Source organism: Telopea speciosissima, chromosome 6, assembly GCF_018873765.1.
Source record: "Telopea speciosissima isolate NSW1024214 ecotype Mountain lineage chromosome 6, Tspe_v1, whole genome shotgun sequence".
Lineage (NCBI taxonomy): Eukaryota > Viridiplantae > Streptophyta > Magnoliopsida > Proteales > Proteaceae > Telopea > Telopea speciosissima.
The window spans coordinates 9,439,177-9,457,533 of record NC_057921.1 but is presented as its reverse complement, the minus strand read 5'-3'; positions in this window follow the sequence as shown (position 1 = coordinate 9,457,533).

Below are 18,357 nucleotides of genomic sequence, written 5' to 3'. Positions count from 1 at the left end.
GAATTGCAAAGGCTATGACATGGGGAATGTAAAGCGCCTATATAGGATGGCTGTTGTGATTTCTAAACACAATACCTAGCCCGCCAATTAGCTCTTATATGGACATGTACTATGGATTGGGGTTTGGTAGTACATGTGTACATGCCCTAGATTCCATAATGATGGTGTTGATTAGTGGGGGGTTGTATATGATAAATTGTTATCATATAGGGAGTTATTTGGAATTTGTTAATTTAATTGGCTCTTTATTTAATTAATGGATTTGGTGCTAATTGTAATTATCCATTAATAATTAAATAAAGAATCTAATTAATACTTTCTCTATTAGATTCTGCTTCTTCACCTGTGTAGCACTTTGAGTTTAAACAGAACTGCCAGACTGAGAGAGAGAGAGTCAGACTCTCACTAGGGCTCTATTAAATCTATCTAGGATTTAATTAAACCCTATTATTATAAATAGGAGACCAACACGCAGGAGGGAGAGGAAGCTCTCCACGTTTTTGAGTAGACACTCTCTCTCCTACATTTTTTTGTTTCTCTCTCTCCCTCTTGTGATCTCTCTTCTTCTTCTTGCTTCTCTCACCTGTGTTTGAGAGTTAGGGTTTGTGAAACCCTAGATCTGTGCTGAGGAGTTTGAGGGCATCTGGGATTGGCGTGTAGAACCTTGGTAGCACCATTGGAGGTTCAGATCTGTTTGCTTGGAGCGCTCACTGGAGGAAGAACCACTGTCTATTGGAGGAGCAACACTTGAGGCTCACCAGGTTAGCAGTTCTTTATTAATTCTTTCAGTTTATTGATTATTAATATTTATGGGATGCGAAAGAAACTTGAATCGATTTAATTCCGCTGCGCATTCGAGTATGGGATGGATCCCTCTTGCCATGTGATGGACTAGAGATGAATTTCTCCGTCCCTATTGTGATAATTAATTTTATGGGACGCAATAAGAAAGGAGAAACCCTAATAGGGATGCACAGGGTTTTCATGGGCGACCATGGAAAATCTTAAAATTTAATGGGGCACCCATGGGACACCATGGGATAACCCAGGACGTGTAAAACCCTAATTTTGTAGTATATTGGTTTCCTTAGGGAACCATGGCTTGATCCCTGGACCGTTGTTTAGCCAACAGTGCGGTATCAGAGACATCTTTCCCACCCATGAATATTAGATAATTAATGCTTTAATATGATTATCATAAGTGGGATGCAAGTTGGCACATGGGTGGTTAGAATATGGTTGTTGTAACAATCTTCTCATGTGCACATGGGTAGTTACAAGGTTGTTAGTATAACAACCTACCCATGTGATGATGGATTTGGTTTGTTTTATTTATTCCAATAATTGAAGCATGTATCCAATTAAGGAGTGATTATTAATTTTATTAATTTAAATTTTTTAATCATGTTTTATATGTGGGGGGGAGCGCACGCTGCCAAGCCACTGTGCACGCCCTCCCCTTGTTCCTTGCCCTTGTGCGCATGCCTTAATTGGCTGCTGCCTGCGGGTAGCAAGCTTGCGGGCTGCGGGCCTGCAGACTACTGTCCATGGGCTTTAGCCTGCAGGCAGCAAGCCTACGGCCTGCAGCCATGGGCTGCTGCCCGTGGGCCTTGGGCCTAAAGGCTGCGCAGGGAGTGCCTGCAGCCTGCGCATGTGGGCTGCATGCACCCCCCTTGTTTTCCCTCCAGTTTAACATTAAAAAAAAAAAAAAAAAAATAAATTTTTCAAAACAAAATTTTATTCATTTGTTTTGATTTTTGGAAGATGAAGATGGGTGAAGGGATTCCCCCCTTTACCCACTTGTAAATAAAATTGTGATTTTAATTTTATGGGCTTGGATACATGTTATCACATGCGATGTGGTGGTTCAATAATTGAAGGAATCCATGTTTTAATTTTTGGTTTACTTGCTTTAATGCCCATGCATGAAATTATATTATGTTGTGATTATGGGAATGGCATTCTAATATATGGATGGATTGTTTATGTATGTGATACATGGGGTTATGGGTGGATGTGATGCTTCTCTCTCTTTCTCTCTCTCCCCTTATCTTTTTTATAAACAAATGTACTCCACCCCATGGGCAGCCCAAATGGTGGGTTGGTTTCTCCATGCGGGGTTTCTTTATTATTATGGAAAGAAAAATGTATAGAATTTTTCCTACGTTTCCATTATAATTTTAGAGGAGTTAGGACTCCTAGGGCATGTAGATGATGATCCACATGTGGCGCTCAAAGCTTATGGAGATGCAAGTCACCTACTTTGAAGACGTGATCGAGCGGAGGAGATGATTGAGGCGTGGCATCCATGGCATGACAAATGCACCCAAAGTTATTAGTTTTATTTTTATTGGGAGGGTTCTTTAATTGCTTCTGATAAAAATGCCGCCATCCCATAATCACTTTTAATTAATGTTGATTAATTATGTTATTTTATTCCATCCATGATATGTATGTGAGAGTTGCTTAATCCCTCTTTAATCATAATACATATATGATATGGACTAGTCTTAATCGGTAGACATGTCCATGGTCTCCTATTGAAGATAAATGTAGAGATTGTGTGATATGCCCCGCATACGCCGACAGGACATTGCCAGGACCATTGTCACATTTATCTATATTTACCTCTATCGAGATACGTTAGGGTATGGATAGTGAGAGGGCACTGCGACAGTGGGCCATCTTTCATGATTCCATGATTCTAACTAATGTGATAGGTAAGTACATGACTTGGGTGTGTGTCAGCCGACAGGATCTGGACATGGCACCTAGGTGGCCAAAAATATTGGAAGCCCATGAGGTGGACAGCTTAGTCCACACTACCACGGTGTGTATAATGACTCCCGACAGGGTAAGTTATGCATGCAAGGGTTGTAGGTATCCAATTCATCTTTTGGGTTATGAGAAAAACCCAAATCATGAAAGACCATTGATGTGTGTGCTCAATTTATTATTTTCAATGATCATTAATTAGCATGTGGTTATTTACTTGTGCATGTGTAGATTAATATATGATGGCTGCCGTTAATTCCAACCTATTAACAATCATTAGTGAATACAAACTTAATGGTACAAACTATGTCGATTGGTATCGGAGCATTAAGTTGCTCCTGACTACTGAAGGACTGTACACAGTTCTAGATGAACAAGTTCCTCCTTAACTCGACCCAAACGATTTTGAGGCAAATGAAGAGATGCAGGAGTTCCTCATGAGGGATTCCAAGGCATCACTCTATATCCTAGGATCGTTGGAAAGTCAGTTGTAGACTCGGTCAAGGATATACGCATTGCTAGGGGTAAAATGGATAAGCTTGCTGAATTGGTCACTAGGCAATTGACACACGCACATTCCGATGCGGTGAGTCAAATCCATAACTCCTAGATGTCCCAGGGGACTCCAGTGATGGATCATATAATGAAAATGATCAAACTATTTGAAAAACTAGAATCCATGGGGATTGATTTCAGCCTGCGATACAAGACTGATGTGATCTTAGCGTCACTCACTTCTGCCTACGCACCTTTTAGGATGTCCTACAAGATGTCCGAGAAGGAGATGGAGCTCACCGAGCTTGCTAATGCACTGGTAGAGGCTGAAGCATCCTTGAAAAAGGACAAAGCTGAGGTCAATGCAACTGAGGTAAAACCTTCTTCAAATGGGAAGAAGAAGAAAAAGGGAAGTAAGGGTAAGACCCTGAAAGCCAAGGGTGGGAAGTCTGGCAATAAAGGCAAAGGCAAGTGCTTCTATTGCAAGAAGGAGGGTCATTGGAAAAGAAACTTTCGTGTTTACCTAGCAACTTTGAAAGACAAGAAGCCGGATGAAACAAAGGTTGCTAAAGAAGGTACATGTGATGTTCACGTTCTTTATGAGTCTAATTTGTCTTTTGAACCGACCAATTGTTGGTTGGTGGATAGTGGTTCCACTATTCATATTTACAATAATTTGCAGGGGTTCAAGGAGATAAGGAACCTGGAAAGAAATGAGGTGCGTCTTCGGATGGACACTGGAGCTGAGACCATGGCAATGGCTGTGGGAACTTTTATTTTGAATTTTAGTTCTATTTGTTTAGTTTTAAAGGATTGCTATTATGTACCCTCTTTTAAGAGGAAGATTATTTCAGTTTCAAAACTTGTATTGGACGGATATAGTTTTTCCTTTAATATTAAGTTAATTATTCGTTTTAATACATCCGGTTATATGCAAAGTGGTTTGTACTTTCTAGAATGTCTTGTTAGAATGAATGTTGTTTCAAATGTTGATTTGAAACGGAAAGCAGCTCTAGTGAACTCAACATACCTGTGGCATCTAAGATTAGGTCACATCAATGTGGACCGAATCAGTAGATTAGTGAGGGATGGACCCTTTAAGAGTCTGAGGGTGGAACCATTCCCCACATGTGAGTCATGCCTTCAGGACAAAATGACCAAGAAACCCTTTAGCAATAAAGGTGCTAGAGCCACAGATCTGTTAGAGTTGATACATACTGACGTGTGTGGACCCATAAACATACAAGCAAGATATGGGTATGAGTACTTTATCACATTCACCGATGATTACTCAAAATATGGTTACATAAACTTGATGTGTAGGAAATCGGAAGCCTTTGATAAATTCAAAGAATTCCAAGCCGAGGTCGGAAGACAGCTCGATAAACGCATCAAGTCCTTACGATCAGATCGTGGAGGGGAGTATCTATCGGATGAGTTTAAAGATCATCTCATATCCCAAGGGATAGTTAGTCAGCTAACTAATCCAGGCACACCACAACAAAATAGTGTATCCGAACGACGCAATGGGACCCTATTGGATATGGTCCGGATGATGCTCACTTATAGTGAGCTGCCTCTCTCTTTCTGGGGGTATGCTTTAGAAACGGAAATTTATATCTTGAATAGGGTTCCATCTAAGTCTATAGCCAAGACACCCTTTGAGTTGTGGAAAGGGTAAAAGCCCAGTATTCAACACCTTAGGGTATGGGGTTGCATAGCACATGTACGAAAGCAATAGACAGACAAGTTGGAATCCAGGACTTCGACATGCTATTTCTTAGGCTACCCCAAAGGCACGATAGGCTATTATTTCTATGACCCGGTTGACCAAAAGGTCATTGTAAGCAAACACGTCACATTTCTAGAGGAAGAAATGATGACCCAGAGGTCCGAACCAGTAGTCATTAAGGAGTTATTCGATGGCTCAGAAACGTCACTTCCTAAAGTGAGACCAATTAACATACCCACTGAAATACCAACACCTGAAGAACCTCGATGCAGTGGGAGGACTATTAGACCACCCACCAGGCTTACTCTTCTAACCAAAGAGGAAACAGTGGAAGAGTTCCACATGGTATCGGTTGAATCGAATGATGATCCGATGACATACTCTGAGGCTCTAAAGGATGTTGATGCCACTAGGTGATTGAAAGCAATGTGCTCTTAAATTGATTCGATGCATTCCAACAAGGTCTGGACTCTAGTCGATCCACCACTTGACGTCAAGCCTATTGGATGTAAATGGATCTTCAAGAGGAAGAAGGGCGTAGATGGAAAGGTTGAGAGATTCAAAGCGAGAGTGGTGGCAAAGGGTTATACCCAGAAAGAGGGTATAGACTATCAGGAAACCTTTTCACCAGTAGCGATGATGAGGGGAGCCTTGGTTACCCAACACCTAAACCCCTCAATGGTTGTAGCAAGGGGATCATAACCCTAACTGCAATAATACTATATGAAGTATCGTATCGAGAGGTAACCCAGGTGCATCGACGTTCCATACCATCTAGTTCCTAGGTGCCAGCATGACACGACACATGATAAGAAATTATAACATGTATTAAATGAACCTAGTGTCGGCATGCCCCGACACCGTATCTAATCTTAGACATTCCCAATCATACACAATTACAACACAACATGTTCACAATCATAGTTATAAATATGCAAATATGAGATATACATGTAAAATGGCATACAAAACATAGTATAATGTAGAACATTCCCAAAGTAAGTCAAAACCCAAACCCACTCACCGATTAGTTCACGAATCAAGGTTAGGGTTAGTCGGCCGATTTCTGTTTAATACGCCTCCCGTATGAGTATTGTTGCCTAGGGAGGTGTGAAAGAGGGTTAGAAACAGTAGATGGGGTCCCAAGAGGATTCCCTTAGGGTTGCCTAAGGTTGTGGCCTTTTAGAACAAGAACAGTTGCATAGGTGGTGCATCAGCAATTGCGAGTCTGCGACCGCCCTTGCGACCACCCAGGGATAAACTCTCGGGCATCCAACAGTTGCAGGGATGGTTGCATATTATTGAGCGACCGGCCCTGTGACCGGCCACTTGCAGAGTCTAATGGTTGCACGCCTGGTTGCAACTAGGTGTGCCACTGTCCAAGGTAACTTATTAGTGCCCAACGGGTGCACGGGCGGTTGCAACAGTAACTTGCTACTAGTCATGCGACAGCCCGTGGTAAGACCCGAAAATTGAAGGGTAACCCCTCCCCAATCCATTCCACTAGGATTTTTATGACCCAAGGAGTTGGGGAGGATGTCCTAGGGCCTCATAAGGTCTTTCTTCTTCTCCTTTCTTCTTTCTCTCCTCTATTCGCTCTCCCTTCCGCGAATTTGAGTAGTTGAGGTCTTAATGGCCCAATGAAGGCCCAACCTTCCTTATATATACCAAAACCCATTTAGGGTCTGTTTGTGAGGCATGGATATGTTTAAAACTCATTTAAAACTAAGTTGGGCCTTGTGGGCCCACACCCTTGGCCCCACTAGGTAAGAAGAGATTGGAGGAGGGGTCCACCAAGTCTGGGGATACTAAACCAATGCAGGGGACACGGGACAAATGGGTCCCACATAAAATCCACCTCATTAAAGGTTCAACAGCATTGGTGGTTGCAAGGCCAGTTGCATCAGCAACTTGCAACCACCCTTCCATTTACCCCTGGAGGAAAGGGCTTTTAACTTCACATTTGGTTTCGGACCTTAGCCCGTACTTCAATAACTTCTAGGGAAGTGTGATCAAGTGGTAGCTAGGGTTAGGAACTCACCCCTTGTATGATCCCCTCGACCATCACGGCGTGCCTTCTCGGGCCTCGAAGAGTTTCCTCATTTAGATGCACACCTCACAATGGCATTGGGTGTCTATGTGGCAAGTGTTACACCCGCACCCCAAATATACCCGTATACCCCAGGGCAATTTAGACCTTGCCCAAAGGGCAATGCCATGGTGGCACTAGCCAAGACCTGTAACTTTAGACTTAAATATTATTATGAGAGACCCCTCGAAGACCTGGAAGTGTGGGTCAAAGCCCCACAACTTTCCTTGAAGTTTGGACCTTGATAGCAGCACCGGAGTCACGAACGGACTCACTCGTACTGAATCCACCCAAGGATCCGCCCGTGCTGTTACCTGTCCTTTTGGTAATTTTTCTTGTAGGACTCACATCCCCGTGTCTCAGACACCCTAATTGGACCTTTGGACCGTATGGACCCTTACACTTACCATTAATTGGTTATGTGGACCATGAAAGTGGGCCCACAAGACTTCATTTAAGTAAATAATGAGTTTTATTGTTTTCAACTTAAACCAAACAGACCTTAGAGGATAATTAAGTCCTATGGACATAGGATGCACCCCAAACAGACCCTAATTAACTAAATGAACTTAATGGTTTAGGACTTGGGCCAAACATGCCCTAAGACCCAAATTAAAACCCATTAGACCTAAAGACCATGAAGTGTTTTGGGGGTACCTAAACCAAATAAGACCTAAGGCCCCTTCTATCCTTAAAAGGATAAGAGAATCCTTATTCTCTTATCTCTTCCCCTCCCAAGAAAACCGTGGAGGAGAAGAGACAAGAGAAGGAGGAGAAGGAGGAAGGAAGAAGAAGAAGTAGAAGTAGGAGAGGAATAGGAGGGAAAGGGAAGAAGATGGAAGCCATGCCAAGATGGCTGGTTGCCCCACATCTCCTCCTTTTACTGTTCGGACAAAGGGAGAAGAAGAAGGTGAAGGAGAAGAGATGGAGAGGATGGTTGGAAGGAGAAGTGGTGGTTCTTTAAGGTTGGCTAGGGCTGGAATTGGAGCTCCTCCCACCAAGGTAAGACCTGAAAATTGGTTCTCCTCCATTTCCCTTTTCAGTTTGTAGATTTCCTTGAGCTAGGGCTGACCTAGGGTTCCATTTGGGACTCAAGGTGAAGCTCAGCCTTATTTGGGAGCTCTAATGGTGCTAACCTAGCTCTAGAAATGGTTCCTATGTGCTGCATTTGTAGCCATTGCTGTTAAGTTTGATTTTGGACTTTGAAACCCAACCCTTGGACCAATTTGAGACCAATCCTTATGTGATCTTGGATCTAAGAGGTGAACCTAGGTTCTAGTGACCTGGGGAGGCTTAGACACCCCCTCCATGACCCTGAGGTGTTAGGGTGCTCCAAGCTTCAAGCTAGAGAAGAAGCCCTTTGAAATCTCAGAAGAGACTGCCGGCAGACACACGACCGGATCCACCAATCGTGGTACAGTCCGTCAGTCCACCTAGTGTATTCCTTGTGAATGGCCTGGACGGATGAAGGAACGGACTCAAGTCTGTTGCATCCGCCCATGGGCAGTTTACTCTCAGGTGTGTCTCAGGGATCGCCTTGATGCAGGGGCGGACTATGGAAACACATCTGCCCGTGGGTCCGCTCGCTCTCAGGTGTGTCTCAAAAATTTAACGAATGCACAACCGGATCCAAGTGAGAGGTTCTGTCCATCGGTCTGCTCGCTCTATTTTTTCCTTTTGGCCTGAATGGAGTCAAGGGCGGACTCACCCTGTTGCCTCCGCCCATGAGTCCGCTCGTGCTGTCTTGGTTGAAACTTGATTTTAACCTTGGGGGCCTATCATGGGACCCTTCTACACATGCTTTAATGATTACTTTTGTATGTTTAGGCTACCCAACTCGATGGATAGCTGGTGCATCGGTGAGATTCATGTCAACCACGTCGGGTGACACCCGATGTTCAGTGAGTGGGTTCTGGGTACTTTGTTGGGTTTGGATATATATAATATAAAATCTTAAGCATGCTATTATATAAATATAAGCATTGTGCGCATTGCATTATTTATCTCAAAGTGAACTGTTATGAATGTGATATAGTTCTCACCACTGTATTGGGCTATGGTGCCGGAATCCTAATTTATTTAATTATGAAAATTGTTATATGCCATCCTGATCTGTATGTGCCGTGCCGTGCTGGTACCCGGGTACTAGATGGAATGGGACATTGATTCACCCGGAATACCTCTCGGGACGATAGGACTTGCATATAGTATATCTGTGGCTGGGATGTTTGCTCCCTTATGCTATGACCCTTGCCAACAAGGGTTTATATGTTGGATAGTCTGAGCACCTGTGGTCTGTGGAGGTGGGAGAGGCCAGGACAGGGGTAGTGATGACTATTGGGGTCTGCCACTGGGTGACTGGATGGTTTCTACTGACGTAGGTCCCCTTGTGATAATTAAGGTTTTACTGGGGCAATAAGTTAAGTGACCCTTAGTGTCTCCTGAGTTATCACAGTAGCATACACTTGATTGATAGAATTTGTGTGTTAGGTGGAAAATGAATCTAACATTATCATGCATCATTCTGCTTGATATTGATTGTATGGTGTATGTGCATTCCCCTTTGCTTCCTCACTAGCTGGTGTAACTAACCCCGTTACGCAATCGCTTTTTAGTTGATATGCAGGACGTACTACTCTTGACGAGCACCGTTGGATGTGAATCAAGTGGAGCCAGTGGCTATGACTTGGATTTAGATGTACACCCAAGAATGGTGCCCTTAGGGCAATTATTTATTATTTAATTTCTGTATTCATCCACAATCATGTATAAACTGTATGTTTAATTATAGGAGAGATTGAATGGTTACAAATATTGATATTGTACTATGTGTTATCATTAGAGAACCGATGCTCTATAATTTTACATATTTTAAATTGAATTTCGCTTCCGCTAACTTTGTGATTGGAATGATTTATTCTATTTAGGTGCATTCCTTGCTGTTATCACGATTGATGACAGGGTGGACTATGGCTCGGGACACTGTATCTGTGATCCTGGTAGGCATTGGGATGATGTGTGTTTTCTCAGTCACCCCCTATGTGGCAAAATTTCTTACATCGGGATGGGGGCATGACAGAGTGGTATCAGAGCAATGACGCTCTACACCGACCACAGTCTAAACGTAACCTCTGGATTTACTCTCCACAAATTAGGTTCTAAATTAAAAATCTCAAGAACATAAATGATTGTATGTGGACCTAGGAGAAAACTGATTGTGGTGAGACAAGAACTTAGAAAATAATAGGCAACATGGAAACTAGTGCTTGAAACATAGGCTATTGAATATAATTATGCAATTTCTTGTTGGGTTTTAAATAGGTAATATAAGGGCATACATATGCGAAGATTCATAACAAACCATGAATCAAACAAAATCAACCCACAATTACCAACAATAATCCAAACAAGAAGAAATAAACAAATATAAGCATATATATAAAATTAATTACAAATTCCATATTGTTCCAAATCCTTCCTTTAATGTGGCCATGTCCCTCTCAATTCAACATTCTTGATTCTATCCATTCTAACCTGAACATATGATTCTACCCTGTCAAGTCAAGAATATACAAATTCAACCACTATAATTGTTCCAATTTTCTGTTTGGGCATGACTGTGCCCTTTCCAACCCACACATTAGATTTCACTTGTTCCAATTCAAAACACCTGATTCTAACCATCCAGGATTAAAATATATAAGTCCACCATAATTAAAAAAGGGCTTCAAAAGTTCCCAAACTGATGCTTAAAAGAAAAGAAAAGAGAAAATGCAAGAAAACTAAAGGAAAAGCAAAGAAAATAGTTCCAACATCCCAAATCCAAAAGACAATAAAACTAAACAAGAATTGATCCAAAATAACTTCAATCTGCTGGAGAGAAAACTGGGTTAATCGCCTGCACCACCGCCACCACCACGACCCAGGAAGGTATTGATGTCATCCATCCCTCTCTCTATACCCTCTAGGCACCGAACCTAGTCGGAGAGTTGCTTCTTGACCTCATCGAAGCCATCCACTACTCTCGGGTTCAGCCGCCTGATGGCTGTCAGAATCTCACTACCTCCCCCTGGTGCACTTGAGGACCCTGCTCCAAATGGCCTAGAGCCCATGAACTCAATATCATCATCACTGTCATCCTCATCATCTCTGGCCCCTCTACCATCCCCGTACTTGACCTGCTCCCCTGCACTATTATAATCATAGTATAAATTCATCTTCTGAAGTGCATTGAATCCAATGGGCCCCTCAGTGCTTGATTCCTTGGGTTCACGGTCAAGGTCGACCCCGAAGTATAGGAAGATATGGGTAAGCTGTCTACCATAGGGCAGGATGTTATTGTGGGCAGGATTCAACACTGCATGAGCCATGTGTTGCATAACCACATGAGACAGGCAAACATGCCGGCCAATGTACAAGGAATGAGCTAGAACTGCAGACATCAAAGGAGGCTATGTTCTGTGTGGCTTAGGAGCCAAATTTGTCTTGGCAATGAACATGAGAACCCGCTGCGAAGGAGGGAATTTGGAAAGATCCTCATTCTCCTCGAACCTGTCATTGGAAAGGACCTTAAACAACCTCCGCTTCTCATCTGGATGTAAACACTTGTCTGGGTGGCTTCCTGGAGGATAATAAACCCTCTCACTCTCTGAAGAAACATCGAGAAGAATCCCCAACTCCACTGCAGTGAAACTGATGACAACTCTCTTCACATAGGAGGTTAGCTTGGACTCATCATCTTCCTCTTTGACTAGTACAAGATTTGAGTAAAATTCTCTGACTAAGGTAGGGTAGTAGAGCTCTGGCTGGACCAACATGCCATTCCAATTTAACCTATCAAATCTGGCACCCACCTTGTATGCCAGAAGCTCCTCTACTGTCACATCTCTCTCTACTAAAATCTTTTTGTTGTAAAGGTGCTCTCTGAAGATCCCCTCAGTCTTTTCTAAGGTGAACCGATTCACATTGTAGGATGTAGGGATGGAAGGCACAATGGCAAGATCCCTCTTTCTCTTGGGAGCCATAACTAGTACCTACACACAAGGCACCATCCAAAGAAGGACAACAGATGTGAGCCAAACTGGAATAATAATATAAGAATGGCAAATAAAATCATAGAAGTAAAATGCCTAAATGGTATGGAAATGGTTGAAGAGAAGGCTATACATGATGAGAAGAGAAAAAAAAAATATAATAATATATAAGGTAGAACATGGATACCATTGGAGATATGTTGAGAAGAAAAAGAGACAAGGTTGACACACAAATAAAATCCACGTGAGATCCCTAGTGTGTGGATGAGAAGAAGTGAGATTAATTTAAGAAATAATTACTTTTGACTATTATACATCCCAACCAACACCAAACAAGCAAGTGATTGAGTGGAATACCCCAACAATAGACTAGATTTGTTTATTGAGGAAAATGGGGTAAATACCCAGGAATTATTAGCAACTATTTGAGTGAAAATGAGAAATGTACTTGAGGTCATGTTAATGGAATAATATCTATGAAATTAAGATGCATACAATGGATTAAGCATGAACTTGAGAAGTTTTCCAAGTATTGAAAGTTCGAGGATTTTATTCTACCCAAAACCTAGGAATAAATTGTGAAATTCAACTAGGCATGGCAAATGGGACAAACAATCTTTAAAACCCTTGCAAAGACTGTTAAAGTTTATAAAAGATGCAATAATCACACAAAGAGCCACCCATATAGTGCCATCGATCAATAGGGCTTGATTTAAACCCAAAAACCCTAGCTTCAAATCGATTTTGGGCATGGCCTTGGTGTACATAGCCATGAAAATGTAAACAAAATTGAATCCAACCACAACCTAGGATTATCTATATCAAATCCAAGAAGAAAAGGAAAGAGAAGATGAAGAGGCACAAACAACAATCCCATAAATAGAAGAGAAAGAGAAATGGGATGAAAATCTTACCTTGAGAGTGTGGGAGATGAACCTTGGGGCTTGAATCACCAAGAAATCACCCAAAATAGGGCAAGGAAGGCTGGGGCAAAAATCCCTTGGAGCGGTTTCTCCCCGGTCGTGTCCCTCTCTTTGGAGCCAAAAGTGAGTTTTAAAACTCGCGGCTCTATTTTGTTAAAATTCTGTGCACGGACGAACGAGCGGATCCACATCTATGAGTCTGTCTGTAGATCTGTTTGACTCAAATCCTCTCGGCCATTGGACCTTCTGAGAACAGATGAATGAATGGATTCACGTTCCACATCCACCCGTTAGCCTGCTCTCCCTATTTTTTGTGGAGGAGCCACGAACAGACCCACAGTACTAATTCCGTCCGTGAGTCTACCCGATTTATTTTAGGATTTTGAGCCCAGATGTTTGGAGACCTTTTGGCCACCCCCATGTGTGATGATTTTATGCCTATACCCTAGATTGGACACCCATCTTGCTTGACCCATGCATAATTATTGCTTGCCTTGAATGTAAACTATGGTGTCTACATTCTTGGGCCTAGGTCAGCCGGGCCAAATAATAAGAAGTGGCAGGCACTAGTGTATGTTGTGACTCCTCTCTTACATAAAAGGAGAAGGGTTATCTGTGGGGATGAAAATCCTTAGACCCTGTGAATTTACAGAACCAAATCCTATAGTTAGGAAGCCTAAACCTTGTGGTGTAGAAGCCCTTATGGAGTACATAGGATCCAACTCTTAGCCAGGCCTGGGGAAGGAAACACTAGGCTGGTTGGAATAACTTAGCTCGGGTGATCAATCGGGATCACGTGTACTTGGAGGTCATTCCTGACACCTCAAGCTAGTGACAACTCTATTTGAACTTTACTTGGTTCATCCAAACCTTGTTTAGACTTATAGAGGGAGTCCTACACCGTGATTTGACTTCCAAAAAAGACCTAGTATACCGTAACTGAAAACTTTTGTTCTTGTGAATTGGCTGTTTGAGTTAAAATAATACCGCAAGCGTACGGGTCAATCGTAGCTACGGGTCAAACACAAGGAGATATACGCCACTTTATTTAACTAACTTAAAAGTAATGTAAAGTGAACCAAATTAAAGTGTTAAATTAAACTAATTAAATTAATAAAAATTAATGCATCCTAACTCATAAGCATCTAACAAAATTAAGGGATTAAATTGACGTCCTAACACATGAGCATCTAACCTATCAGACTAACGCAAATTGAAAGGAATAAAAATGCAGTCACACATAATAACCACATAAAAAGGAATAAGGGAATAAAAGTGCATCCACAAACCACAACCATATAAAAATAAAATAAAAGAAATAGAGGGAGAAGAAGAAGAAGATAGAGAGAGATAACGGAGAGGGAGAATGAGATTAAGGGCTTAGAGAATGAGATACCTTGATGTGCTTGAATCCTTGAATAAACTCTCCATGGCTTCCTCTTCTAAATCTCCATGTCTTGTCATCAACATAGGAACTTAGACTAGGAAGCTTTAAACTAAAATTATTACAACCATTAAACTAGACTTATGAAATCAAAACTAAGAACTTAAGCCAAAAATAGGAAAACAAGAGAAAATTTCACTAAGTGAATGAAGCAAAAATTACACTAAAAAACTGAATTAAAATTGAACTAAAAATTGAACTAAAAAACTAACTTCCTACAACCCAGAGGGCAAGGGGTATTTATAGGGGGAAGAGAGGAGAAGAGAGAAGAGTTCCGTGTAGGAGAAATATTCCCTAAGAAAAGAGAATATTCTCTTCTCCTTTCTCTTTTACAATGCCTTTAATCCTAAGAAAAAAGGAAAAAAATAGAAAGAAGAAGAAGAGAAGATTGTTTACATAGACTTTCTATTTCTAGAAAAGTAAACTTCCAATTCTAACAAGTGCTTCCTTTTCTTTGTAGATATCTTCTCCAAGCAATAAAATCAAAGCATCTTTGACTTTTTAACTTTCCATAGGTGAGAAAATATCTTTCAAAATAAATCTATCCCAAGTAGAATTCCAGGAGTGCCCTTGAGAAGTTGGAGGAGAGAGAGAGAATAAGGGTGATGACTAGGATTCCTTCAAGAATAAATAAAATACCCATTCTGTCCTTCAGAAAACGTAGAGCATGGGGTGCTTATATAGGCCTCACCATTGTGTTCCTTGCTAAAAATCACCCAAAATAGACCCAAATTTCGTCCAATTTGGAGTTCGGGAGCCCAAGATATCTCAAGTTAAAGTTGGACTGTCCAGAGCCCTCCAAATGGAATCTTTCGGGTACAGGAAATATAACTTCTGGTTATTGCGTTAAGGCTCCTGGAATCCGAACTTTTGCTTCACTTTGTCTCCGGCCGATTATCAATAATTATAAATAAACTCCTGCAGACCATTTTCGTGCTTCGTTACGGAAACGGCCGTAACTTCTTCGTTTCAACTCGGAATCATGTGTCGTTTGAACTGTTACGAAGCTGACTCGATGGGCTACGCATCCAAGCCATTAACACCTTTAAACAGCTTAAAAACATTTTCTTAGCATCATCTCTTCCATTTTCACAAGAATTCACCTAAAATCTGAAAAGCACAAGAAAGCACCGAGTAACTTTGTCCAATGTGGTAAAATGTATGCTTTATGCCCTAAGATTTCACACATAAATGTGCTCATCAGATTCCCCCACACTTGAATGTTACTTGTCCTCAAGTAAAGTAAAAACAAAAACTAACCTAGAATGCAGAAAATCCTAACTCACTTTCGTAGGAATCACGGTTGCAGTTAGCATGTGCAACAAGCCTTTAAACCCCTAGGTTACCCCTAGTGGACGAGTTGTGTCTCGTGGGTGTTTGCGGTGAATATACTCCCAAAATTCAATTGTAAATGAATGCTATAAATTTTAATCATGGCATAAGTAGGACAGTGCACATAATCCCAAAAAGTGTTCAACTAAAGATCAAGGAGCCAAAGGTTCCCCCACACTTGAATTTTATCACCCCACATCAATTCAAGTAACAAGCATGCATCAAGTTCAAGAGACCTCCTCATATTTTCTGAACACTACTCACCTTCAAGTAAACCCCCCATAGCATCGATGGAACCAAAGACTTAGGCATTGAGTATTGTTGACCGTACTTTTTTTTTTTTTTTCAGGCATTAAGGCAAAAGTTTTTTTTTATCTCAACCACAAACTCTATTTCTACTCCACTACTGTTCTATGAATGACATGGTAGAGCATACACCAGACACCCAAATACTTGGTAGCTTCGCTTTTTGCATATATCCATAGAGATTTTGAGACATTGATGCAAGAGTTTTTTGAGTTTTCTTCCAAGGAATTTCGATCAAGTCACCCTACTTCATGAGGCACAGTGCCTTGTCTAGTCCCAAGGAATTCCACTTTCTTTTCTGTTCCTTATTTTTTTTTTTTTTTCACTTTCATGTCTTGCCTTGCCACAAACAACTTGGTCTCAACTACTAGCCAAAAGATCAAAGGGTCCATAAAACACATAGAGGAATCTAGCTATCAAATGAAATAACGCTCATATTTTCAAACTCAATCCCTATCACAGAATACAAACCAACTACAGTCATTGAAAAGGGATTTTTTATTATTTCGCATGTTAGGACACCTAATTCCCTCTCTCTCTCGTTTTGTAATCAAAGAGACATGCACAAAACCAAACTATTGTCACAATCAAAATTCACCAATTAAGCCCAACATCCCCCCCCACACTTAATTCATGCAGTGTCCTCAATGCATGCATAAAAGAAAGAATAAGGACAAGGGAGGAGATGAAGGGGCTTACCAGATATAATCAACAAAGAGGATCATGAAGAGTGATGAGCTCTACAAAAAGTACTAGGAGCAGCAACATAAATCTCAATCCATGGCCAGTAAATGGAGAAATAGCTTCAGACCCAGAAAACACTCGACCATGAATTTTAGTAAAATGAGAAATAATATAAAAGTTAAGCACAACTGAGAAATATCCAATAGAAAAAACTATCCTCATGGGACAGTGGAAAATGAAGGCACTAAAACTCAGGCCATAAATCCTTCCCTTCTCTCCCATATGTAATGTAGAACACCTATTATTCTTTGAAAAACCAATCAAAAACGGATCACAATAAGCATAAAAAGGATTATAAATAACCTCATCTAAATAATCATAAAAAATTAGAAGTTTACTCAAATCAATCCTAGCAATACAACTATCCGCTCTTTGCATAACTTGGTTTGCCAAATAAGGATCATGGAAATATGCTTGAAAGGCATTATGACTAACATTGTCCTCCTCAATAAAATCATCAAACCTAAGAGGTTTGGACAAATCAACATGTGAGACAATGGAATCCTCAAAATGACAATTATCTAAGTTTTCCAAAGAGAGAGGGGGAGATCGAATTTCCTAGCTTTCTATGTTATTATGAAAATCTGATTCTAAATCAATAAATTCACTAGGCTCACTAAAATAAAAAATTTCAGGCAAAATGTGGACTTCCCCAAGTAGCTCATCAAACCTCGCTTCACTAATATCTTTAAGAGACTCAATCTCAACAAATAAATTGTCATGAAAAGCATATTGTTGGGAGTGACTCTCATTAACCTCAAATTGGGGTGGTGGACTTTCAATGTCATTAAATTGGGGATGGAGTGGTTCATTCTGAACAGGAATCTGGTAACATAGACTAGGTTCAGGCTGACTAGGTACTGTACCCATTTCCTCCTCCTGCACCATGGTGATCAGTTGAGAGAGTTGCTTCTTCATGGTAATTTGGCTTGTTGTGAGAAGATCTATGTATTTCTCAAGTTCATTCAGTCTGGCCTCCTCACCCATGTTCTGAAATTCAGGGGGTTGGTGGTATGGTTCAAGGAGAGGTGACCCATTGAGATTCAATGGAGGGTTGGGCATTGGAGGACCATACTGACCATGATATTGGAAATTGGGTGGTCCTAGTTGGTTATTCCATTGATCCCACAAGAAATCGGGATGATCACTCCACCCCTGATTGTAAGTGCCAAAAGAATTGTATTGAAATTGAGGACTCACATTCTCATCACCATAGCTACCCCCATAAAGATTAGGGCATCCTTCCATAACATGGATTGCCTGGGGAAGTGACCAATCAAAATTTTTTGAAAGCCCATAGTTGGGTTGGGGAGCAAAATTGTACTGGGGTGGTGCAAAATTGTTCTCTATCTCACTACTTTTGGCTTCCCTAATCTCTTTAAACATTTTCTCCAAAATCATGGTTGCCTTAGCATAGGTCCATCTTTCCCCCAAAGTCTTATTTGGAAGTGTATCTCCCATAATTCTAAACTAACCACCTATCC